The sequence below is a fragment of the Petaurus breviceps genome, unplaced genomic scaffold (genome assembly GCF_028583685.1).
Source record: "Petaurus breviceps papuanus isolate PSGF00001 unplaced genomic scaffold, PetGlider_PUasm1.0 185, whole genome shotgun sequence".
Taxonomy (NCBI): Eukaryota; Metazoa; Chordata; class Mammalia; order Diprotodontia; family Petauridae; genus Petaurus; species Petaurus breviceps.
This window is the reverse complement of record NW_027185797.1, coordinates 28,611,490-28,637,221: the sequence shown is the minus strand read 5'-3', so window position 1 is coordinate 28,637,221 and position 25,732 is coordinate 28,611,490. Positions and strand designations below refer to the sequence as shown.

Here is a 25,732-nt window from a genome sequence, read left to right as displayed (position 1 = left end):
TTTACTTCACCTCTCTTGTATAATGTGTTATGATCATAGCATCCTCTCTGGGCATCTATGTGGTACAGTGGACAGAGCTAGCAAAATCAGTCTGGAGTCAGGAAGACCTGAGTTCAAATCTAGTTTCAGACACTTACTAGCTATGTGACCCTGGGCATGTCACTTAACTCTGTTTGCCTCTGTTTCTCGATCTATAACATGAGATGGAGAAGGAGAAGAAAAATGGCAAACCACTCCAGTTTCTTTGCAAAAAAAAAAAAAAACCCTAAATGGGGTCACTAAAAGTTGGACATGACAGAACATATTCTCTAAGCTACTTTTCTAATTTGCACTCACATTTATGGGTTGAGGCCCCAAAGGGTGACCACTACCATGAGTTGTAGAGGGAACCCTGCTCACTCTTAATACTCTAGCTCTTGAGCCCCCACCCATGTACTTCCTCATAATGAAAATCCAAGAGATGGATTGGCTCTTAACAAAGGCGTTTATTCTGCTAGCAAAGCAAGAACAGTAATTATAAAACATTCCCCCCCCCCCCATAAACCTAAGGATCACTCACATAAACACTCATTCTTCCATGGGAAGAGTAGGTTCAAACATAAAATACAGTAGTAATGAGGAATATAACATGTGACAAAGTCAAGTCACAATTTCAGGTACTAAAGGACCTAGAAATTATGACTCTCTTCATAGATTCCTCATGAAATGGACAGCATCACTGCTGGGTGAGTTACTCTCCTGGGTTCCCAGGGTCTGCTCTTTCCATAACACAACTTGTTTCCCTTCTTCCAAGGGTTCCTTGAAGCTTCACTGGTTCTCTTTATTCCTTTCAGTCTTGAGTGTGTGGCTCTGTTCCCCTAATGGAGGCTTGCTTGTAGTTTCCTTCAAAGCTATATGACTGATGTGGAGAGAGAAGAAATTCCTGCCACCTCTCAGGGAATTCCTCTACCAGCAGCTCTAGACTTGAAATCTTTCCCATTCTAAAACCCTGAGATTTAACCTTCATTCTGGGTTTAGCTACTTAAAACCCCCAAAGGCATAGTTTGACTCAATCTAGGAAGTGTTTATACCTCTTAAAAGGGTGGGAGTGTTTTATGCCCCATTAACATATTGAAACTTCTTCTTATACTGCTACCTGGAGGTGGGAAATCACTTCCTCCCTTCATTGTTTATAATGTGCTGCAGAAGGTTCACACCCCACATTGGGGTAACTATGTTCTTCTCATTGATCTCTAGGAACGGAGTAGGCTGCAGTTGACTTTGGGAAATTGACTTTTTCTTTTGATGACTTGAAACTTCTCCCTGAAACAAAGGGCCAGTTAAAAAAAAAAAAAGAAAGTGATAAAGAAAATGGTAACATTGAAGTTCAAGCTAAAAAATAATTTAAAAATTTTTTTAAATACAGTAATATTTTTCAGGGTTTCTGTATGGCTGCAGGACATGTAACACTACAGACTCCAAAGACTTGGAAATCTAAGAGAATAAAGTCTTTAAAATACCAGGAATCTGTGGGAAGGCCAAAGAAAAGATAGTGAGGTTGCATCTCTTCCCCTATCTGAATGTTATCAACTCAAGCAGTGAGGAAGGTCAGTGCCAAATTGGAGATTAAAGGGGAAAAAACCCTGCCCATACTGGTTTCCCAGCATCCTCAGAGTCCTCTTGATGGCTGTGAGCCAACAAGCAATAAGGTTCATCTTCCCAGATTTACTTTTCATGTACTTGAAGACTCAACAGTAACCACCCTCCTCAGGTTAAATAATTCCAGTTGCCTGAACATTTCCTCATAAATTCCAGTTTCCAAACCTTTCATCATTTTCATTGCTTGCACCATGTGGGCAGATTTTGCTCTCTGGGGCCCTGACATCATTTTGGCTTGGGGAAGTCATCCATAGTGCATGCACACCACTCAAAATTAAAGCTAAGTTCCCTACCCTCCTTTCCTTGAGAACCTTTCATTTAAATTTGTGGAATTTCTAAAATTACACAGATCCAAATGTTGGGGTCTGTGGGGGCCTTGAAAGGGGGCCTTAGAGTCATATATCACTTTTTTTTTCAGCATTTAGAAATTATATGAAAGCCAAAAAGCAAGGGTGGCAAGCTGTTGGGAGAAACAAAACCAAACTCATTTTCCATTCTTCCTCTTCCAAAGGAATTATGTTGGGTTCTGATCATTTCAGGTCCTGCTGTGGCTCAGTCAATTTCTCTAACAGTTGTGGAATGTGAACCCTCAACCCAGGGCTGAGGAGGAATTTTTGTTGGCCTCCTCCTCCTTAGGGTTGCTACCAGCTGCAAGCCCAGTGATGTGTCTCTGCATGCAGGGAAATACAGGGAAGAAGACAGGGGCTCCCTTAGATCCTACACCCAGGGAGCCTGGTTAAGTAACTGTCAAGGAGATTCCGACTGTTCAGAGAATTCTGCCTTGTCCATCATCAGCCCATCAATGACACTTGAACCCCGGTTGACCAGGTCACAGTGACACCTCTGCAGCCAGGCAGGAGGGGGAGATACAGAGGTCACTTTCTAGAATGACAATTAGCCCCTGGAGGTATGGTAATGCCCAAAGCCTTTCATGTGGCTTTGTCCAGCACAGCCAAGCTTCCTGTCCCCTCCAGCAAAGTACCTGCCCAGTGTGGGCTTTAGACCAGGGGACAAAAAGAGCCAGCCTCCCTGTGCCCTGGTGAGTCTGGCCTACTCTAGATTTGGATGCCCTCCCCAAATGTTGGGAGGTGGGAAAGCTGGGCTTAAACCTTGAGAGCATTTTTTTTTTTAAGCACAGAGATGAAAGTAAATGCAAGCCCAGATCCCGGAGCTTTTGCATCTGAATGAACTGGTTTATAGTCAACAGACAGATTTCAGCCCTCCCCCGGCTCCACCCCCTGACATTTCCTTCCTAAGCAGAACTGGTTAGAATGTCATCATTCCAAATCAATCCATCATATTGCTATTGGAGATCAATACTCCATATTTACTGTGAATTTGCTGGGACCATAATTCCTTCATTCAGGAGGTCTCCACAAATTCTCTAGAAGGTCCAAAGACTCCAAGCTTTTGCTTACATTTACATGTAAAATTGACTACTTTCTCCCAGAAAAAATCAAATCAAATAGAAGCTGCTTTCGGGTTCATTCCTCCAATGTGCATTCCTCCATAACCTCCAGTCTTGGGTTAACTGGTAACTGCCAAAGCCTGGGCATGAGGCCAGGTGGGACTGGAGACAACAGGAGAGCTCCCCAAACCCAGTCTGAAGTGGATTTTTGTCTTAACTGGAGTGAAAATGGGCCCTATTCCCTCTGTCAGATGCCCAGCATTGTATATGGAATTGAAGCTTACAGCAGCAATCATAGCTTTAGAACTAGAAGGGGCCTTACAGAATAGATGGTCCAATCCCATTTTACAGATGGGGAAACAGGACTGTGGAGGTTAAATGACTTCCATCCCCAAACACCTTGTTAATTCTCGAATTATTCACTTTGCATTTCAGCTATATGAGGGGATGGGTGGGGGGGAGGGGGGAATTTAGGACATATTCCAATATGCTCAAAAGATCAAACCTTTGTTTCCTCAGTCATTTCATCTTTCACCAGCCATATGTGTCCATGTTCTTGTCTTCTCCCCCATTAGAATGGAAGATTCTCCTGGGGAGGGGTTGTTTAATTCTTTGTCTTGTATCTATAGCATCTAGTGCCGTCCCAATCTCTTAGTGTAGAGGGTATTTAATCCATGCTTGTGAATTGACTGATTGTGCAAGATCACACAGATATTGGATGTCTGATTTGGGATTTGAATCTAGGTTATCTGACCCTAAATCAGGGCTCTTTCTACTGTACCAGGCTAATGGGCTTTACATATGAACTGATCTAATCCCCTTCATTTTGCAGATGAGGGGATTGAGGCCCGAAGATGTTAAATCACTTGGCTACCAGCACACAATTCATGAAGGTGGTAGAGTCAAGATTTGAACCTAAGACCTTTGACTCCATATCCAGAACTTTTTACATTACATCATAAAAAAAAAAAAAAGAAGGCATGGTGAATTGTGGCTCATTTTTCTTTGCTGTTGGGAGGGTGCCTCAAAGAGAATTGTGGCTCCCAAAGTGGGGAAACTGGTATTCTAGGTATATGATTTTAAATCACTCAAGGTCCTTTCAAAAGCTTTTCATGAAGAGCTGGGCCTTTGATCATTCTAATATGTTGAAGAATAATATGTAAAATCGTACTACCTCTATATTTATCCCTAAAATTAACAGAGAGCTGAAAGATAAATAGGGATATAAATCACCTGTGTTAGTCTGCCTGTCTTACTACAGAATGTCTCACTTAACAAAAAACAGCTGACAAGATTCTTCCCAATCAACTCAAAGAGATGGCCTCTTCTGGTTTTCAATAACATAATTTCATATAATGTTCTATACCACCATAATGCATGTCATTTTATGGTTGTGTACTATTAAGTACATAGATTAGAATTTGTAATAAACAATAGTAATGAGAAAAAGATATATGTAATTGTAAAGATTTAAACCCAATTTAAACAAGTTTTTAAAAATCTAGGAAGTAGAAAAGAGAAACTATATAGACTCCAACTATAATTTTCTCTAGAAGTTATAGCATGTAAATTAAGAGACCAAAAGAATGTAAATTCAGGGACCAAAAGTGCCTCAATTAGTAAATATTTGACTTGTTTTATCAAACGCAGTGAAATGGCTGCGAAAGGCAACAATGGGTTAGACTATAAACTCTAGCTCTTGTAAATTCTTATAAGGAAGGAGGCTAGATGAATATGAGAGAAGCAAAGGAGAGCAGAACTAGCTTAGAAGAGGCTCAGCAAGACATCCCAGACATTGAGTCATCCCCAGAACATTCAAGGATGGAAACAGAAAGGACAACAAATGGAAGGAAAATGGAAAAGGTCTAGCTAGGTACACCCAAATTCTTTACTGCTGTAATAGAGGTGTAATAGACGAGTACAGATCTTTAGGGTCATGGGAAAGTCTGAGCCTCAATCTCCTCATCTGTAAAACAAAGATATCTTTCCTATAGCATATACTTCACAGGTTGTTGTGAAGCTCAAATGAAATCTAGTGGGGGTGGCAGGATTTGACCTGATTCCAAGAACACTGGCATTTCTCCATCGGCCTGAGAGAGAGGTGGCACATGCCTTTAGGAGAACAGACTTCATGCCTCTCCACTTGTTTCTTAAAAGTCAAAGAAAAGCTTGAGAGAAATGATCACAATATTCTACAGCCAGATAAAAACATTCAAACACCTCTGGACGTGATCGTGATCGTAAAAGAGAAACATGTAGTTGGCCAAGAAAAACCTACCGAAGGCACATAGGTTTTTATGTAGTTATAACACAGCTGAAAAAGAAGCTAGTCTCAACTCAATGGATCATATAAAGTGGTAGAAAGAAGCACGACCCCCTGGATATTGATCTCATTGTTTGATATTCCCTGGCTATGACATCTTCCTTCTCACACGACTTAAGGAGATGGAGTCCCAGCCACTTTACAGCTCTCCAATCTGGCACTCCTGATTCCTAAGTAAAGGGAAGGGGGCCAGCATTTGTTGTGCACCTACTATGTGCCAGGCAGTATTCGGAGTTCTTTACAAATATCTTTGCTTTGGATGAGTGATAGTCCTTTCCAATTCCTGTGCCTTAAGAGAGAAGACTTCAGGGAATGGACCCCACTCAGCCTCGGGCTTTCTGCCTGGGTCATTGTCTTTTGCTTTCAATCTACTGCCCTTAATTCTTTTTTCCCCCCATTTTCTTTTTTTTTTTTTTTTTGGTTACATTTTGAGTTCTGAGCTGTCTCCCTCTCTCCCACTAGAGGAGGCCAATATTTGACACAGAAGTAACCGTGACATCGTATAACATATACTGCCATGCTTCCACGGATCAGTTCTTTCTCAGAGGTGGCTTGCGCATTCCTCCATAAGTCCTGTAGTTGATTGGAATGTTCATATGACTCAGAATAGCTTAGTCATTCACAGAACAAAGTTGATGTTACTGGTCTCTGATCAGTAAATAATCAGTAAAAAAAAATCATCAAATAAAATTAAAAAATAAATAAAAGCTCAGATTCTTACAGCTCCCCACCAGCCTTGCCATTATTATTACCCTCATTTTACAAATGTGGAAACTGGAGATAAAGAAGATTAAGAAACTTGCCCTACTGAGAGATAGAGAGATCATCTGAAACAGGATTTGACCCCAATTCTTTCTGACTCCAAGACTCTATTGACCAGACTGCATCCACAGCAGAGCTGAACCCTTGGTGACCCAAGGGCTGACTGTCCTAGGCCCCAGAGCCTTGGAAGTCTGGATCATGGGACTGAGACACCTCTGAGGTCATTGGAGAGGGCAACCTGCTCATTTTACAGATGAGGAAATGAAGATCTAGATGGCTGAAGTGACTTACCTAATGTCCTATGGTAAGAGCAGAGCCACGAAGAGCTTGTCAAAGCAAACTTTGCCTGCTCCACAACGTCTGGAGTTCATTGTCCTGGGTCGGACCCTTCTTCCCTATGGAGAGATGATGGCTGTAGTAATCTGGCCTCTGCTGCATCCAGCATTGCTACCAAAATCAGCTTTATTCTGCCAACAAGGTAGGTCATCCACAGGGAGAAGAGCTGAGTTCAAATCCTCCCTCTTTCCCTTTCTGGCTTTGCTACTGTGGGTCAGTCATGTCTCTCAGATCCCCAAACAACTCTGAAGACTCTCAGTACAGGTGAGCTGCATATCTGAATTAGTGGAAGCAGCTGCCAAGGGGAATTCCTCATGGAGAAGAAATTCAGTTTCATACCCACCCATGCCTAACTCTCACTCCACCCCCACCAAAAAAATCACAAAGTTCCAATAATGGAGACAAAAAAAATATAGTCCATGCCCTCAAGGATCTTACATTCTTCTGAGTTATATGAACCAAAGTAACCTTGTCTAGCAGGCTAGACTTGGAGTCAAATTCAGTCAACAAGCATTTATTAAGTGCCTACTGTGTACCTATTCCATGAAAGGCAATAAGCAGCCAGTGATGAGTTCAGAGTCTAATGGGGGGGGGGGGCACAATATGCAGGGCAAATTGGACACAGTCACAGAGGGAAGGTTCTAACATGAAGAGGGATCAGAAAGGCTTCTGGAGCAAGGTGGGATTTTAGTTGAGCCTGAAAAAAAGCCAGGAAAACCAGAAGGCAAAAATGAGGAGAAAAAGAATTCCAGTCGTGGGGACTAGCCTGTGGCAACCCTCAGAGTGGGGAAAGAGACAAACTGTGGTGTTCCAGGTATAGCAAGGAGGCTAAAGAGAACCTTGAGGTCCAATTCTGCCTCTGAAATAGACTCAGTTTGTGACCGGGGCAAATCCCTCAGTTTCCCCAGCTGTAAAGCAGAGATGAGAACACTTGCAATAAATAGCCCCTCCTCACTGTCTCATTGGATTGCCATGAGACTGGTGCCATGGGGGAACACAGCAATCCTTCGAAGACTCTGTAAACATCAGCTATCAGTACACATTAAATTTTCCATGTCTCTGCTGTTCCAAAAAGTTTAAACCTCTTTATCCTCTGGTTTTCCCTGGTGAGCATCTTGCTTGGCCTGAACCGATTCTCTTGCTTCACTCCCCACCCAGGGCTGATGGTGCCAGGATCAGAGCTGGGCACACCCCTTTTGTGGCTTCCTAATCCCCAGCTGCAGACAAAGAGGCAGGAGACTGGGGGGGGGGGGAGCAGGAGGCCAGGCCGGGGTCAGAGATAGGCCATATGTCCCAATGAAGTCTGTCTGTGATACAGTTTGGCTCACGGGCACCGGATGTCTTTCCTAAGTGGTGTCTTAATCACTAGCCACCCACCCCCCACCAAAGGAAAAGAAATGAAGTGTGACTCTGATTTCAGTCTCTCCTCAGATAAAGACCAAAGTCTCCTTCCATTAGCTGCCAGCAAACAAAGCCTCTCCAAAACTCGTTCCCTGACTCAGGGACTCTTGGGTTTCCAGTCCAGCCTCTTGGGGGGGGGGGGGAAAGGGGGAGGGCACCCACTTGGCCAAAGCTAAAGAACAGCTGATGAGCCTCCCAGGCATCAACACCATCTCTGACATGCATTTTTTCTCTGTGTTGACCTTCTTTTCCGGGGTCAAAGTTGAAGAGCTGGGCTTGAGCTGCTGGGTGGAAATGTGGTGAGTGGCTGATATGGGCTGTCAGCATTTGTCCGGGCACAGCCCTGGGATGGGGGCCCATAGTGCCTCTCCAGCTCAGCTCAGTTAGCAAAGAATTCATTTCAGGGTGGCTAGGGATCTGGACAGGCTGAAAACACAAAGACCACATCTAGCTGACTCTAGGCCACCCCTCAGTTTAAGCCACATCCCTAAAATGAGGTCATCTTGAGAGGAATGTATTTATGCAATATACATATATATATATATATACATATACACACATGTATGGATATGAGGCAGGGGAAAGAAGAAGGGTGGGAGTGGGAGAGGAGGAAGAAAGCAAGAAAGAGAAGGAGGGAGTGAAAACCACATTTTTTGGACATGGTGTTTGACCATCACTATTCCCAATATAATCACTTCCCAATCACTCAAGCTGTCCATCAAAAGCAATTCTTAACTGCCTCAAACTCCATCCTCTATCTCCTGTCTCCAGGCCTCTGTCCTCACTGTCCCAGTTCCTGGCATACTCTCCCTCTTCACTCCTCCTTTTGGATGCATTGGCTTTCTCCAAGACTTCGTTCTAGTGTTCCCATGCGACCAGAGCCCTTGAGACTGTCCCCAATGAGGTTATCTCGTGTCTTGAATGTAGTTGTTTATGTTCATGCTGTCTCCCCCATAGAATATAAGCTCCTGGAGGGCAGGGACTGTCTTTTGCCTTTATGTCCACAGTGCTTGGCACATGGAAAACACTAAATAAAATCCTTGTTGGTTAATTGATTGATTATTTTGTGTTAGCTGGGTAAAGCTAGATCTAGTCTTCCCAGGTACCCACTCTTCTTTGCCCTCCCTTTCACTGTGTTCTCTGGAATCCTTCCTCGGTTGTGATTGACCCTCTCCCCTTCAAATGATATCTGTTCCTGTTGGTGCTCACTGAAATCTACCTTTCTCTTGAAGACACAAGAACTCTTGGCCTCCTCTTGTAGGCTGGCTGCTTTTTCTCTTGTAGCTCCTGACCTGAAGGGTTAGGAAAAGAGGTCAGCATCTTCTTGGCTCCCTACTGCCACTTCCAGATCTTCCCATTCCCACCACCATTCAACAGTCACCTCTCCTCTTTTATTCTATACTGTCCAGATCATTGCTGCTGTTGGCGAAAAACCCTCCTCCCAATCAATTTGGCTTTTAGCCCAGCCTTCTCCCTCACCAGCTTCTGCCATCTTTGAATACCCTAACATCTCAGTTCCATAGTCACCTCAACCCCCACGACCTCTGCCTTCAGTCTGCTTTAATGATAGAAAGACACTCCCCAACCTCTGCAGTAGCTAATAATAGCTATATCTAATAATTACATAGTTCTTACCATGTGTCAGGAGTTATGTGCTAAGCATTTTATAATTATTATTATTTATTTTATAATTTTTATTTTATATTTTATTTTATAATTATTTTATAATTCTCTCATCACAAGAATACTGGGAGATAGGTACTATTATTAACACATACACCCATTTTATAGTCGGGGAGACTGAGGCAAAGAGAAGTTAAGTGACTAGCTCATAGTTACACAGCTAGTAAGTGTCTGAGGTCAAATTTGAACTCAGGTCTTCCTGGCTCCAGGTCCCATGCTCTATCCACTGTATCTGTACAGCTGCCCACATTTAACTGAATTGTTCCCAGATGCCAGAATTCTATTATGACTCTGCCTCAAGTCAACTCAATGCTCTGTGTCAAATGAGGACAGAAATAATCACAAAGTCAGAAATCTACAAAATGTACTGTTAGACTTGGACATGACCAAGAAAACTCAAGGCAAGACTACATGCTGACATTTCCAATAGTTGTACAATAGAAGTTCTCCATCACCGTTGGCTTGACTTTCTTTTCCTCCTTATAACATTTTTGGAGTTGTTGTTATTGTTGTTAACATAGAACAGTCTTTTCATCTCAATGTCCAGGTTTCTTTCTTTTCTCTTGTGGTATCTTCCAGAAAAGGTCAGGACAGAAAGCCCCCCAAACTCTGCCTAAATGCAAGAGCCCCCAGCACATTCCAGTCCTCGCCGTTTCCGTGATATTATTGGCAGAACATCCCTTCCCCTAGCACGAGGTCCAACATTTGAAGAATCTGAGTGGCACAGTAGATAGAGAGCTGAATTTGGGGTACAGAGAGGAGGTGAATTTAAGTTTCAAACTCTCTGATGAGCTTTGTGACCATGGGCATGTGACTTAACCTTTCTGTGTTCTTCCTCATCTGTAAAATAAAGGAACTGGATCCAATGGCCTCTAAGGTCCCTTCTGACCTCACATCTCTGTTTCCATGTTCCATTGTGCCCTCTCATCCTGAGCAATTCTTTCCTATGTCATTTTATAAGCCCTCCATGGGGGATTCATTCACTTAAACCTGCTGCCTCTGGCTCTCTAATATTTTGAGGTGACAGGTTGATGATGGGACTCTTGGTTTTCCATCTCTAACTCTTACTAGGTGCCTGGACCACATCTTTTGTGGTCCATCTTGCCCTCAATGTATTTTATGTCACTTTTCAAGGTCATTGTTGATCACATGTGACAGACCACCATGTAGGCTTGCCAAGAACCTTTGTGAGATTTAGAACTGTATTAGAAATCATTTAATCCAACCCCCTTATTTAACACATGGGGAAACTGAGACCCATAGAGGTTATGTGGCTTGTCCAAGATTACAGGAGCAGTAAATACCTGAAGAGAGATTTGAACACATGTCCCTGACTCCAAACTCATTAAGCCATACTCAGCCCAGTGGTGTCGAGGCTCATCACCAAGACAGAGGGATCTGACATTTATCTGAAGGGTAAGTTTCATGGTTGAAATGCCCCATGGAGCCTCGTTTCTCTCACTTCCCATTTTCCTCTGATTCGTTTGTTGACATGTCTTGTTTTAATCACATTTGGTTTTTGTACAACACCAAAAATAGGCAGAATGAGGTAAGACCCCTCACCGTGAAATGTCCCCAAATATGTGATAAATGAGAGGAGCCGTGTTGGTACACAGTCATTCTCAAAATCCTGCTAGAAAAAACAATTAGCAGATTTTCTAAACTGAGAAGAACCGGAGAACAGGTCAAGAGGCCAAGAAGTCGTCATCTTTTAGGAAAATGATGTTACTAACAACGATGCCAACACAAATACTCAAATGTCACAGCATAGAGAAGAAGATTGCTATAGATATTAAGAAAAAGAATGGAGAGGATCGGGCCATGAGAATATGGAATACTTCAAAAGGCCAGGATCCAGGTTGCCTTCTGGAAGTTCCCCTCTCTCGGATATCATCCATCTGGGGGAAGGAGGGTATGGAGCAAAGTGTCCCTCCACCAATTCTCTTCTTGGAGGAAGGGTTCTTAGCCTTTGTTTGTGTCATGGACCCCCTTTGGTAGTCTGGTCAAGCAACACACCCCTTCTCAGAATGTTTTTAAGTGCAAAAAATGCATAGGATTACAAAAAAGTATTGATATACAGTTATCAAAATATTATTTAAAACAAATTTGTGAATTGTAAGCTCAGAACCTATCTTAAATAAGTCGGTGAAATGAGTTAAGACCCTCAAAGGGATCATCGGGAGAGGAATGGAATCACGAGAAAAGTAGCAAAAATGAATGTTTTTGAATCTGAAAATGTTGAAGTGTAGGGTTTGAGAGGTGACCAGTCATGAAAGAACACAAAGCAAGAGCGGGAAGTAAGCAGGACATTATCTATTATGCCAGCTTCCAGACTGAGAGCTATTAATATTTCCTGCCCCAGGCTTTAAAATTGTTCTCACTCTCTACAATCTTCCAGCCTCAGACAATGAGATTAGAAGTACACGTACAATCAAGTGGAGTCAATTAAGTTAGAGGCCGCCTTCCCACTTCCTCCGGGGCTTCCATGCAGAGACTAAAATCTAATAGGACCAGAACATTAGGAAGGCAAAGGAGTGCATACAGTCCACTTCAGACTGAATTTCAAGCAGTGTATTTAAAATGTTCCCATAATTAAGTTACTTGAATATCTATGTCCACGGGTAATAAAGAGGCCCCATTGTGTATGGGGCCATTGGGGAAGACTGACTTGGGACTCACTGGGCTCTACTGACAGAGGCAATGACTCATCATCTGGTAAACCTTTAACCTCTTCTTGTCCCTATTTTTCTATTTTGTAGCAGGAAGAAGGTTCAAGAAATCAGTTTCTTCAGTACAAGATGGGATAGCTGGACGGCAGCTTTTCTGACAAAGATCTGGGTGGTTTTAGTGAACTGTAAGTTCAATGTGGATCAGTAGTGACTTGGGAGCCAGAAGCAAAGACAGCTTAGGCTGCATTGAAAAGCTTCACTTTCTAAATAAGAAGGCAGTAGTCCCTCTAACCATTTCAGACCATATCTGGGTTTCTACCTTCCCAACATTTCCCATGTACATCTCTCTACTCACACAGATCCACCCTGGTGCAGTCACTCATTGATATACTGGAGAGAGAACAGAGAAAGAACCCCCAGGATGGCTCAGAGGACCCTAATTCATAAGATCAGAGATTTAATGCTAGAACAGACCTTAAGAATCATGAAATCCAGTCTTTTCATTTTACAAATGAGTAAATTGAGGCCAAGAGAGGTTAAATGGCTTGTCTACAGTTCACACAGCTAATAAATATCTGAGGCAGAATTTGAACCTACGTCAGTCTGCTTTTGAAACCAATACCCTATGTGCATACCATGCTGCCTTCTAGATTGGTGAAGTTTATATTTTATTAATAACAGTTTTAAGAATTGGGGACATTTAGTTTGGAAAACAGAAGGCTCAGGGTAAGATGAGAATTACCTTCAAGTACTTAAAAAGCTGCTACGGGAGAGAAGTTTAGTGCGGGCAGAGACAGACTGAAACTCAATGTTGGAAAGTGTTCTACCAAAGCTGTGAAACCGGCTCCCTCAAGAGAGGCAGGCTTTCCCTCCATGGAGGTCTTCCAGCAGACAAGAGAGGGCTGTAATGATTCTTTGGGGGTTTAGGTGAGACTATATGGCCATCAAGGACCCTCCTAAACCTCCAATTCTGTGATTCTGTGAAAAGTGGAATGGACTGCCTTAGAAGGTAGTTGGACCCCTCTCCCCTTCACTGGATGTCTTCTAGGAAAGAACAGATGGTCCTTTATGGGAGAAATCTTTAGGGGTTTGGGTTGGACTGGATGGCTGTTGAAATCTCATTCAACTCTGAAATTCTGTGACTGTGAAGTTGGAAGCTATTAGGTGGAGATTAGCCAGTAACAATGGTCTCTGGACTCTAACAGGGGGCACTGGAGAAGACAAAAGCCCTCTAGGAATGCTGGGCTTCCCATCTCTAGCTCTAGGTAGCCTTTAGCAATGATAGAAATGGGGCAACTAGAGCTTCTAGAAGGATCCCTTCGGGCTGCATATTGACTTAAAAAACCACATCATAACATTTTCAATGTTCTATCATATTTTGATTTTGTTCAACATTTCCCAATTACATTTTACTCTGGTTCCAGGATGCACAGCGTAGTGTTACAAGCCAGAATTTGATACCTCTGGTCTTGAGCATTTATGGGTTTATGTTCTGAAATCTTTTGACCATTTCTTATGCACCAGAGAGATGTCCAAGATCATCATTCTGACCTCATTGATTTCAGTGGCAGCAGCCCTAGGAGGCTTACCTAAAAACCCACAACTCCACTTCCTGACCCTCTCTCTCCTAAAAACTGACAAGCTGGGGAACTTCAATGATTTTTCTTTAATATTTAATTCATTTCTACTCTTCCAGGCTTTAGGGTGAATGACTGCTGTTTAGAATGCCAATGACTTCTGGAACATGCAGGAAAAAATGCAGGGACAGCAATAATCTGGTGATGGAGCTGGTGAAGTCCACTGATCTGCCCAGAGAAAGAGAGGAGGAATACAGTCATTATCACATTCATGGATTTTAAGTGACAAACACATATTTTTAATGGTTGTCATCCATATTTGGAGAGGACCAATTGTTGAGGACAAGGTACAGTGTGTCCGACTGTGGCTGATCAGACCAATATGAGCTTGGAAGGCTCTACCATAGTTTGGCACAAATAGTCCAGTAGAGAGGTCTCTAAATTTGCATATCTCACATTTCTTTAGAGTTACCACAATTCCACTTTGCTCCTAGAGCACAGCATACTACTTGATGGAGGCACACCATGCTGGGCAGCCTTGTGTCAGTGTCTCCTAGGTCTCATAATCGATTCCAAAGTTCTTCAGAGAGACCTTGAGAGTGTCATTGCATCACTTATTTTCAATACCATTTTCAACAGAGCCAAAGCAGAGCACTATCTCCCATTGGCATGGAAGTGAACCTTGACTCGAAGTCTGGTCAGCAAAAGGTTTGAATACAGTCCTGGTGATGGACAGTATCTATTGTCCAAAGACCTGTTTTTACAAATTTGGAGGCTCATCACCAAGAAATCAGCCTCTAAGTGATACAGAATTCTGGCTGCAGCAAGGCACAGAATGCCTACTAAGGCACAGAGGGGCAGCCATCTCCAGCCATGGGAAGCACTAGCCCCCAAAGAAATCACAAAGCTTTTGAAGTAAGTTGCTCTACTAAGGGCAATACTCTTATATGGTTAACCAAGGATCACCCAACCACTATGGGTCAAGTATGGGCCTTGAACACAAGCTGTCCTGACCCAAGGGCCAGTTCTCTACCCGCTATGCCACATTGCCTTTCAGTTATCTACATGACAGTTACTTAATAAAGATGAATAAAGTGATTAAATGAATGTTAGATCCTGAGACCCACATGAACTCCAACTGGATATTCAAAAAGAAGACTCTGGTGGCAAGATGGTACCCTACCATCACTGGGCTCCGTCCCACTGTTTACAGATGTCTGTGATTGGGTGCTCTCCTCTTTGGGTTTCATGACCTTGTTCTTGTTGGTCCCCTCCACCAACTGTCTGACCGCCCTTTCTCCATCTCCTTTACTAAGTCTTCATCCATGTTGCAGCTCCTGAGTGTCCCCCAGGCTCTGTCCTGGGCTTTCCCCTCTTTTCTCTACTATCTCTCTCCATGCTTTCATGGGTTCAATTGTCACCTTGAAGGAGATGATTCCCAAATCAATATTTCTAGCTCTAGTCTCTCCTTTCTGAGCCTCTGTCCTGCATCACCAGCTGCCTATTAAGCATCTTGGGCTCCAGGTCCCACAGGCATCTCAAACTCAACATGTCCAAAACAGAATTGATTATCTTTTCCTCCAAGCTTCACTGATGCTGTTGAAGATGCCATCATCCTCCAGTCACTCAGGCTCACAGACTTGGTATTATTCTTGACTGCTCACTCTCACCCAATCTTTTGCCAGACTTGTCATTCCAACCTTCACAACATCTCTTATAGACATCTCTTCATTCACGCAGTCACTGCCCTGGTGCAGTCCCTTGTGCCTGGACTATAGTAATGGCCTTCTGGTTGGTCCTTCTGCCTCAGGTCTCTCCCTACTCTAATCCATTCTCCACTGAGCTGTCCAAGTGATTTTCCTGAAGTATAGGTCTGCCCTTGTGAGTCTTTTGTTCAATAAACTCCCAGATAAAATACATCATGCAGCATGTACAGTTCTTCATGACCTGGCCCATTCCTACCTTTTTCAGTCATCTCACACTTTACTCCTTTCCAATCACTCCCTGATCTGGCCATACTGGCCTCTTTGCCATTACTCACACATGACATCCATTTTCCATCTCCATGCCTTTGCTGGAATGGCCTTCCTCCTCACTTCCTTCTCTTAAAGTCATTGACTTCCTTCAAGATAGCTCAAATGCCTCCATTGGCAGGACTTTGCCTATCCCCCAGTTTCTTATTCTTCACCTCTAAAACTAACATCCACATTCCCTGTATCTATCTTTTCTGTATCCATTTAATTGCATGTTGTCTCCCCCATTAGAATGTAAGCTCCTTGCAGACAGGAACCACTTTTGCCTTTCCTTGCATACCCAGCATTTAGCAGAGTGACTGGCATATAGTAAAAGCTTAATCAGAGCTTGTGGATTCATTGATTGTTGGTCTCAATAGTACTGGAACATCCCTACGTGGCTCAGTACAACCTATTTTGATTACTGCAAAAACTTCTGAGGATAAATTTCCTGTTGTGGTAGGTTAGTTCCTTGGTGTGAGAGAAAGGATTTTTATACTAAATGATCTAGAACAGGCTTAGTTTGGGCAAGAAATCATCTCTTTGGAAGCAATTTTGCCTAGAACTTGATTTCCTTGTGTAGTAAGGGATGTGGATTTGTTTTCTCCCCTCTCCTTCCATGTAATTACAGAAAGGAAGAAACAGATAAACAGCTGTATTAATATTCAAGTAGAGTGCAAAGGCATATTTAAGCCCTGTCATCCTTTGACAAAATGTGAAGTGCTCTGATTACCAGATTGGACGGCAGCTGGCCATTGGCTGACTGAGCACAGGCCACACTGGCAGAATCCTTTAAAAAGCTAAACCTGCTAAGACCTAAAGACAGTCAAATTAGCTAGGAGGATCAAGCAGTTAGAGACAGGAATTGGAGACACACACATTCTCCATGCTGACACAGACACACTGAGGCAATGAGGAGCCCAGCCTTTGGCAGCAGAGAACAAAGTCAAAATTCAAGAGGGAGCCAGCCATGGCAATAGAGACTCATCCTAGGGAGAAATGCAGACCAGAAAGATCAAGATGAACAAGAGAGGAGGAACATAAGGACCGACCCCACGAGGGCAGAAAGACACTGGGGCCTCAGGGTTATTGTGGGGATCAAATGAGAAAATAAGTGTAAAGTGTTCAGCACAGTACCTAACACATAGTAGGTGCTATATAAATGTTAGCTGTTATTACTATTAATTATTGTTATTGTTAGGGACACATAATACAGGAACGGTCAGTTGCCTTGGCCATGTGCATTTGTGAGAGCATGACCCAGTTTTTATGGGGGAATTTTTTTTTTTTTTATCTACTGCTCTTCCTATGTATGCCATTTTACAAAATGCCTTTGCTTTGAATGAATTACGTCTATTAGCCGATTATTAGAGGCAAATTTCCTGATGGGGGTTCATGAGCTATAGTTTGAGAAGTGTGGGAGCCGCAGACTACATTCTGGATCTGAGAGAGCCGACTCTTCTCTGGGTGATCCAACCTTCAAGCCTAGGAACACCAAGTTTGGGAGGTGGGGGAGCAGCTATAGCTCCCAGAGGGAGTGCTAGAATCATAGTCAAAGGGCCATGACATCATTCATGATCGGAGCAGCCAGAAAGCTTCTCTGATGGTTTTGTCTCTTGGTCTAGTTTCAAAATGTCAAAAGGAACAAGTCAGTGACATTTAGTGAGCATCCAAAATGGGAAGTCAGATACTGTTCTTAGTGCTGAGGGAACATCAGTAAAAAGGAAAACAAGTTATAATTAACCCCTTGAAAAATTTATAAACAAATGGAAACCGTGGAGAATCTCAAAGACACCTCTGGTACTTAAAAATGACTTCTCATGGCTTAGAGGCTCTTAAAGGTTCTGTCAACAGAATGAAGTTTGGAAGATCCTGCCAAGATGGGAAAGCTTTGATGATGGCCTGGGGGTGAACTACGTGTCTCTTGTCCCAAGATTAGCCCGATTGCATTCAAAGAGGCTCAGCAACAGGTTGGCAGCCAGGGGATGAATTTTTCTAGTCATGAGGAATTTCTACTGTCACAGATAAATTATTGTTATCTTCCCTGATGGAATGAAGACCCACACCTGATGAAACCACAGTCCCTCAAGTTCTAGGATGGATTTATAGGCTGGAATGTTGTCAGTGGAGGGAGTTCCCTCCCGGTAGGGGAACTCGCTCTACTAAAGAAGCTTCTCTGATTTAGGAGCTAAGCTATGAGCCTCAGAGATAAGTGACTTACCTCTAGTCATGAAGATGTCAGTGGTAGCACTGGAGCCTAGGTCTCCCATGACCCACACCTGTTCTCCTCCACTACACCCTATCTAACTAGCAGCTAAGCACAATACTTCAAGGTTTACCAAAGATGTGTCCCAATCTTGCCTCTGACCCTTATTACCTAGATGACCTCAAGTTAGCCACGTCACTCCTATACACCTCAATTTCCTTATATAAAATGATGGGGCTGAATTAGATGGTCAGAGAGGTTCCTTCTAGGGTAGCTAGGTGGTGCAGTGAATAGAATACCGGCCCTGGAGTCAGGAGGACCTGAGTTCAAATCTGACCCCAGACACTTAACACTTACTAGCCATGGGACCTTGGGCAATAACTTAACCCCAATTGCCCTGCCTTCCCCCTCCAAAAAGAAAAAAAAAAGATTCCTTCTAATTCTAGATCTATGGTCCAGTGATAAGGGAAACCAGCAATATGGATTTCCTGGAGATGAAGATTGGTGTTGGCAAAGAAAACATAAACACTACTAAAGAGTCAGAGAGATAGTCCTTTAACCACTTTATTCCTTAATTTAATAATTAGGGAAGTCAAAACATGCATACAAAATTATTTTATTTTATATTGTTTTATTCACAGAAGCTCAAAGATTAAAGCAACCTCCTAGGCCATCAAATCCAACCTGAACTAGAAGATTCTGCTGAACAAGGAAGACAGGAAACAAGCATTTATTAAACATCTACTGTGTGCCAGGTGTATTTTTATAATAATAAAATATTATCTCTTATGGTCCTCACAACAATCCTGGGAGGTAGGCTCCATTATTATTCCTAACTTTATAGCTCAAGAAATGGAGGCCAACAGAGATTAAGTGACTTGTCCAGAGTCACACAGGTGGTAGGTAAATGTCTGCTGTCAGATTTGGTCTCAGGCCATCCTGGCCCCAGGTCCAGTGCTCTACTCACTGTACCACCTATAGGCAGCTGCATGTTGTCTCTTCCATTAGAATGTAAGCTCCTTGAGGACAGGACACTATTTTGCCTTTCTTGTATTCCCTGAATTTAGTGCAGTGCCTAGCATATGATAAGCTAATAATTAATAAATGTTTTTATAAAGCTACTTTAAAATGTTTTAGATTTATTATTTATATATGTGTTAAATTTAAAAAGAAGATTTAACCTCCATCCATTACCCCTTTTAAGCCTGACCATAGGCTTGTGAAATTGAGACTGAGGCAGGTTAAATGATGAGCCCAAAGTCAAAAAAGCAGGAAAGGAAGCATCAGAAGCTGAATTCAAACTAGCTTTTTCTTCACCAAATCCTCTAGTCTATCTGTAGTAACACTCTAGAAAAATCATTATCAGTTCTTAAAGAACCGTTGTTAGATGTTTCCATTAGGACAGCCAGGCAGTTGAATGCTTTGTCTACCCACAGGCACATAAGAAAGCTCAAGCATTTAGGGCTAGGGTTAGGCTATCAATAGTCCTTCACCAAGGTCCTCTACTGATGCCATTATAGGGTAAGGGTCATCTTGAGTTCCCAAGGGCTATGTCAGCCCAGCACAAACTCTGGCAAGTCTCCCCAAGCTAACAATGTGGGTCAGGGAAGTTGGCTACTTGAGTACAGGTCTTGCTTAGGACAGATGTTCCCTTCATCAGGAGGCTGACCACAAGGCAATGAATTCCTTGACCATGGAAAGCCATGAAACAAATACCTAGTAGCACTGAGATGGTTTCAGAGTCACCGGAGAAGATACAGGATGACACCTTGCATCCCTGGTTTGAACCACAACTACAAAATGTTAGTGATCATTAGATAACAACAACCCATAATAGTTTCTGACCATTTCTTACTCAATCCAAAATAGGGCCTTATTAAACTCTCAAATTACTGTAGGGATATAGGACTTTGTATTTTCAAATTGTTTGATAACAAGAATTATTTTGCTATGAGGTAAATCAAAAGGGCTATTTCTGTTTTCTTGGCATTAGATGGCAAGCAGAGCGAGGCTGGCACAGGGGTTGGCCCTTAACTTTTCATGTGCCATGGACCCGTTTGGTAGTCTGGTGAAACCTAGGGATCCCTTTCTAGAATCATGCTTTTAAATATATAAAATACATATGATTATGAAAGAAACCAATTATATTGATATAATGTTATCAAAATGGTTTTTTTTAAGTCCACAGACCCTGAGTTAAGAACCCTTGTTTGGAGAATTCAATGACAGGTATGGGAAGGCCTAATATATTTAGCCTGAATTTAATTTTCTTTGTTCTGAAGTTAAACACCAAATAAAAGGATCGCTTCCATATACAAAGGAGATGGAACAAAACAGGATTGTATATGAAACTAAGAACACTTGCATTTCCTTTTAAGTATATAATAAATTAAAGGTAACTTTCTATGATACTCTGCTTCTAAGCATTTCCTTCTGGCTTTCTGTTACCTTCTGCACATTTTTTTAAAGGTTTCAATGAGCCTCTTTTCTTTCCCTTTGGCAGCCCTGTCACTAACTCTCATCTCTTTCCCTCCTTCCCTAACCCATCCAATGTAATGAAAGAAAGAAAAAGAAAATCCTCCTAGCAAACATACAGAGTTGAGCAAAGCAAATTCCCTCATTGGCCATGTCCAAAATCGCATTCATCTTCTTTGGCAGGAGGTGGGTACTATGAGTCATTTTCAATCCTATGGAGAAGGGATTGGTCATTTCATTGATCTAAGTTCCTAAAGTTTTTTAAGCGGTTTTTGTTTACAGTGTTGTAGCTATAAAAATTCTTCTGCTTCTGCTTACTTCTCTTTGCATTAAGAAATACAGGTCCTCTCAGGAAGAATTTTGTTGGCAAGCCTCTTCTCTGACAGTGATGCAGTTTTTCCCTCTTTATCTCTGTCTCTATCTCTTTATCATTAGCAGATACAGAAACTGGAGCTTTGGGACTTAATCGGCAAAGATGTTCTCCTGCCAGACCCAGCCGTTCAAGAGAGATGCCAAATGTCTTCTACAAAACAAAGTACCTGCTCCAAGAAGAGCGATGAGTCCGATACTTTAGCAAAGCAAATGAACAACAGCAAAATACAAAGGACCCAAAGTGTTAGAAGTTTAGTTGCTCCAAAGACAAGTAGGAAGAAGGAAACACATTTCACCAAGGACTCCCAAGCCTATGCTTTGTTTTCCTAGTAGAATCAGGATCTTTAATGCCTTGAAGGATGGCTTATGGAATGAAGGGGGCTCTTGCCTTTGTCATACTTCATCATGTCATGTGGAGTCTAGTCAGATGCCCCTGGAAGCCAGAGAATTGAGTGACTGGGGCAGCTTTGGAATTCCTCTAGATGCCCTAGTAAATAGGCTTGAGACTGTGGCTACCTGGGGAGACCTGCTCCAGTCTGGAATGCTTCCAGGTGCTCTACTTAGGGTCTAAATTGGGTCAAGGTTCTCTCACTGAACTTCGGTGCAAGGAGGAAAATGGCAGTGGAGAATGGGATGAAGAGGAGAGTTGTCCCCCTAGTCTCTGGGAAAGCACAGGTTCAGGAAGTGGGGATAAGTGCAGGAACGGGACTGTTCCAGTTCTCCAATTGATGTGGCCATCTCCAATGAGGCAGCCCATTCACAGCAGGCCATCCTGTGTGTCTCATTGTCCACGTTCCTTCTCCAGGTCATACTCTGCACCTGGAACAATGGGACACTCAGAGCTGGAGGTTCAAGTAAACAACCCACTTAATAATAAATATACTCAAATACCCACCTGGTAAAAAAAAAAAATAAGTCCCAACACAGTTAAAAATAAATTTAGGAGAATAAAAGCAGATAAAAGCCACTGACAAGGAGATAAGAAGCAGAGGTATCCTGAGGTCCTGGGAGCTCTCTGCCAAAGTCCTGAAAATAGTTTTAATGTTTTCTTGTCCAAAGGGCCCACAGATGAGTCTCCAGATCAATCCATATGGGGCAAAGTTAGCCCCAACTATGCCAGCAACACCTCCCCGCTCCCACCAGGATTGTAGCCCATGAACTCCATTTGCACATTAACTACAAAGTTTTTACTCACCATGCAAGGGACCTGCCTTGATTTCTCAGAAAATCACAGGGTCACCAATGGAGCATGTAGATGGCTATGCTAAGATGATCTCACACTCTGGCCACGTGACTAGCTCATCTTTCTGCTTATGACTTTCTTAAATGACATCTTTTTGTTCTGGATCTCCTCTGAAAATCTTTGTCTGTAGTCGGCCCCACCCCCCACCCCAACTCTGTGCCTTTCCATTGCCTTCTGGAGATTGCTTATTTCCTAGCTTTCAAAGACTACAATGTTCCATGACTCACCATGGTACCACATGATTGGTGAAGGATTGGAATTAATAAAATGAGCCAAGGGCTTCAGCTCCAGTGGGAAGGAATACCAAGGAGTCATGTAGCCAATGGGGCTAACTTGGTGATACAAGCAATTGTAAGCTCCTCAAATGTGGAAGCTGTGTCTTGTACCTAGAGGTGTTCAGATACAAGTGTATCTACTGGAAAAAGGCAAAATTAAACTAGCCATGCCTACCCCAACACTGCACCCAATCACGAGATCCCAATGGAAAGAATCAGAATTCTCGAGTGGGAAGGGCTCTCAGAGGTCATTTAATCTAATAGCCACATTTTGCAGATGGGAAAACTGAGGCCCAGAAAACTAAAGAAACTTGCCTGAGGTTGTATAGGTAGTAAGTAGCAAAAGTGGGATTTGAACCCATGTTCTCTGACACCAAATCTAGCTTTCCTTCCCCTATACTTTGCTGCCTCTCACAGTCTACTACAGCCAGCTTTTTTATGATGAAAGTTTGGGAGAAAAGGGAGGGAAAGTCTTATTTCAGAAAGGTTTTCAGATGACTTTCAATTTTTAAAAAGCTTTTAAAAACCCTTTATAGGCATTATCTCATTTGAATAGGTTCAGTAACCTATACCTGATGATCAAGAATCCCCTCTATGACATCCCCCCAAAGGGGCATCCAGCCTTTGCTTGAATACCTCTAGTGAAGGGGAACTCACTACCTCCCTAGGCAGTTTCTCAAAGTACTGAAGAGTAACTACCTGAAAGGCTGGCCAATCCTACAGGAATCTCAGTCAGTGAAAACAGCAGCCGTGCTGAGTCCAGAAATCCAAATTAAGTTACAGTGAAGCAAGCCAATTCTCAATCAGATTATGTGCAGATGCAGATTTATTTAATTTTATCTAGCCAAGGGCAGAACTATTATGCTTGCTGGCATGACATTATTTTATAAGTCCACCTCCGGTGTTTCAAATCCATCCCCCCCCCCCCCCCCAAGCAGCATCTTTTTTCAATTTGGTTTAGACTTCAAAACTAAAGTCATTTTAGAATGAAAAAATAACTCACCAAAATGACTCATTAAAAAAAAAAATGTATCCCCTCCCCTCCCCCCATCATCTTTCCCAGGAACTTGTCATAAGGAATGAATAGCTGATTTTTTTCCTCATGTCCTGACCTGCCACTTTTTAATCTGCAACCCAAGAACAACGAAGATGGTCGAACTCTAAAGCAAAGCTCCAAGGGGGGTGGGGGGCGAGTATTATGCAAATGGCTTCAAAATATTTTAAAACAGGCATGACTTCAGCATTTCGATATTGGCGGAAAGGGCTTTAATATGCAAGGCAGAATGCTGGATGCTTAGCGGATCCAAATGCCAGTCTATAGATTTGAAAGACTAAAGATCACATCACCGAGAGTCTGACAGAAGTGACAGTTTGCAATGTGCCAATGATTTATGCCAATGTCTTGCTTGACGATACCGTTATAGACAGCACTGTCATTAAAAAGTCCCTGCTGACTCTCGGTCGCATTTATGGTGCACAGATTATAGGTGAGCCTGAAGATCGAAACCTTCCTGCCTTGTAGATTTCAACGACCAGGATATTTCTCACTGGAGTTCGTTACTGCATGTGCCCAGAATCTTCCTCCCCAGCTCCGTATTGCGGCTCTATTAGGGTCGGTAAGCACAGTCAACCTAAGCAAGGTTGCTGAGGAAGAGAGAGATTGTCCAGTTCTGCCAAGGAAAGTCCGAGAGAGGGAGGGAAATTTCTTAGCAGCCCCGCACTCATAAATGGGCAGGGGGGTTCTTCTCAGTTCTCCATTGTCTCCTACAAGCTGGTCTTGTCTTTGGACAAAGACACAGCCTACAGTTTCGAAAGAGCATCTTTAGAAGCAAAGCTCTGGAGGAAACTGTCAGAATTATTATGGATTGACCTTCAGCAGTGTTTGTGATATTCCAATGTCGTGGGGATTTCAGTCATTTCCAAAGTGCTTGCTAGAACAACTAACTCCAGCAGCATTGTTCTCTTAAGTAATTAGCTTCTCTTGATTTATGTTTCAATGCACCCCCCCAAATATGCAAATACTCATTGTGTTAAGTGGAATGGAGGGTTTTTTAAGCACTTGGACAGCGATGACAGAATGCTCTATTGTTCAAAAAATCCATTCCAAGAGACCAAGTCTATTTCATTATCAATTTAGAGAAAAAGACCCTGGATATTATAGGCCAAAAGTCATTTGCAAAAGACCATTTCCTAGAAATATCCTGAGTTTTGCTTTAGTTTAACCTCTGGGTACTCAGAGATGACAGTAATAAGCCTGTGGTGTTAAAAAGCATTACAGCAGTCACCCCATTTTTTTTCTGAAAAAAATTCAGACAATCTCAGAGACATTTCTGAAGTACTGATGGGTTAGAAACAGTTCTTGACTTTCGCTCTCTTTGTATTAGTATCTATTGGGAAAACATATTTTCAAATGCTTGGTGGGAAAAGGTCAGCCAAAAAGATGATGGCAGCTCTGCCATTGGGAGTTTGGAACCACATGGTGTCATTCTTTGCCAGAACATTATTAAATGTGACCTTGTGCTAACCTGAGGGCATGTGATGCTTTTGATCTGTAAATCATTCTAACTAAAAAGTCCAACCTGCAATGAATATTAAATACTTAAATTTGTAAAAACAAAACCTATATTGTATACTTTATGGGGAAGGCAGTTGGAATAATAATAATAATAAATTCACATTTGCAGAGTGTTACACAATGGAAAGTGTTGGTATAAGAGTCAGAGGATGTAGGTTCAAATCCTGGTTCTGTCACTTTTTACCTTTGTACCTCTGGGCAAATCCCTTAGCCTCCTTGAGTCCCACTCTCCTCAACTGTCAAATGAGAGGGTTGACCTAGCTGACCCTGAGGGTCCTTTCCAGCACTAAATATATGGTTCTGTTCTCTTTTTAAGTGAGCAAAACATTCTAGGTATACTATCTCACTTGAGCTTCATAGAAGTCCTGGGAGATAGGTATTGCAAGTATTATCTTCAACTTTATTTAATGGGTAAAGAAACTGAGGCTGAGAAAGATTAAATGACTTGTCCAGAGTCAGTCAACCAGGTAGGCTCAGTCTTAGGATCCTGGAGGTCTTCCTGACTCCAAGCCAGGTGCTTTATCTAATAGACTGTGCTGACTCTATTAATCTAAGGAGAGCCAACTGAAGCTGTTAGCTAGGTGCCCTGTGCAGGGTATATGATCTCCTGAGTAAATGTACTATGTTCTGAAGCTTCTCATTGCTACTGGCTCATCTCCTAATGAAGCATTTCTCCAGGTTCAAAAGCAGTTAGATGTATGGATAATCAGAAATTACTAAAACTGCAGAAACTCTCTCTCTCTCTCTCTCTCTCTCTCTCTCTCTCTCTCTCTCTCT

At 42.5% G+C, this 25,732-nt stretch overlaps 1 long non-coding RNA gene across 1 annotated transcript in view; it reads right to left on the bottom strand.

The window, feature by feature from the left end:
* Positions 1-520: 520 nt before the first annotated feature.
* The window catches only part of LOC138161490 (uncharacterized), a 38,537-nt gene continuing 13,325 nt past the window's right edge, over positions 521-25,732 (bottom strand). Inside the window, exons 2-3 of the long non-coding RNA XR_011168386.1 lie at positions 6,423-6,526; positions 521-1,302 (exon numbers count right to left, since the gene is read on the bottom strand). This is a non-coding gene — a long non-coding RNA (uncharacterized lncRNA). The remainder of the gene's footprint in view (positions 1,303-6,422; positions 6,527-25,732) is intronic.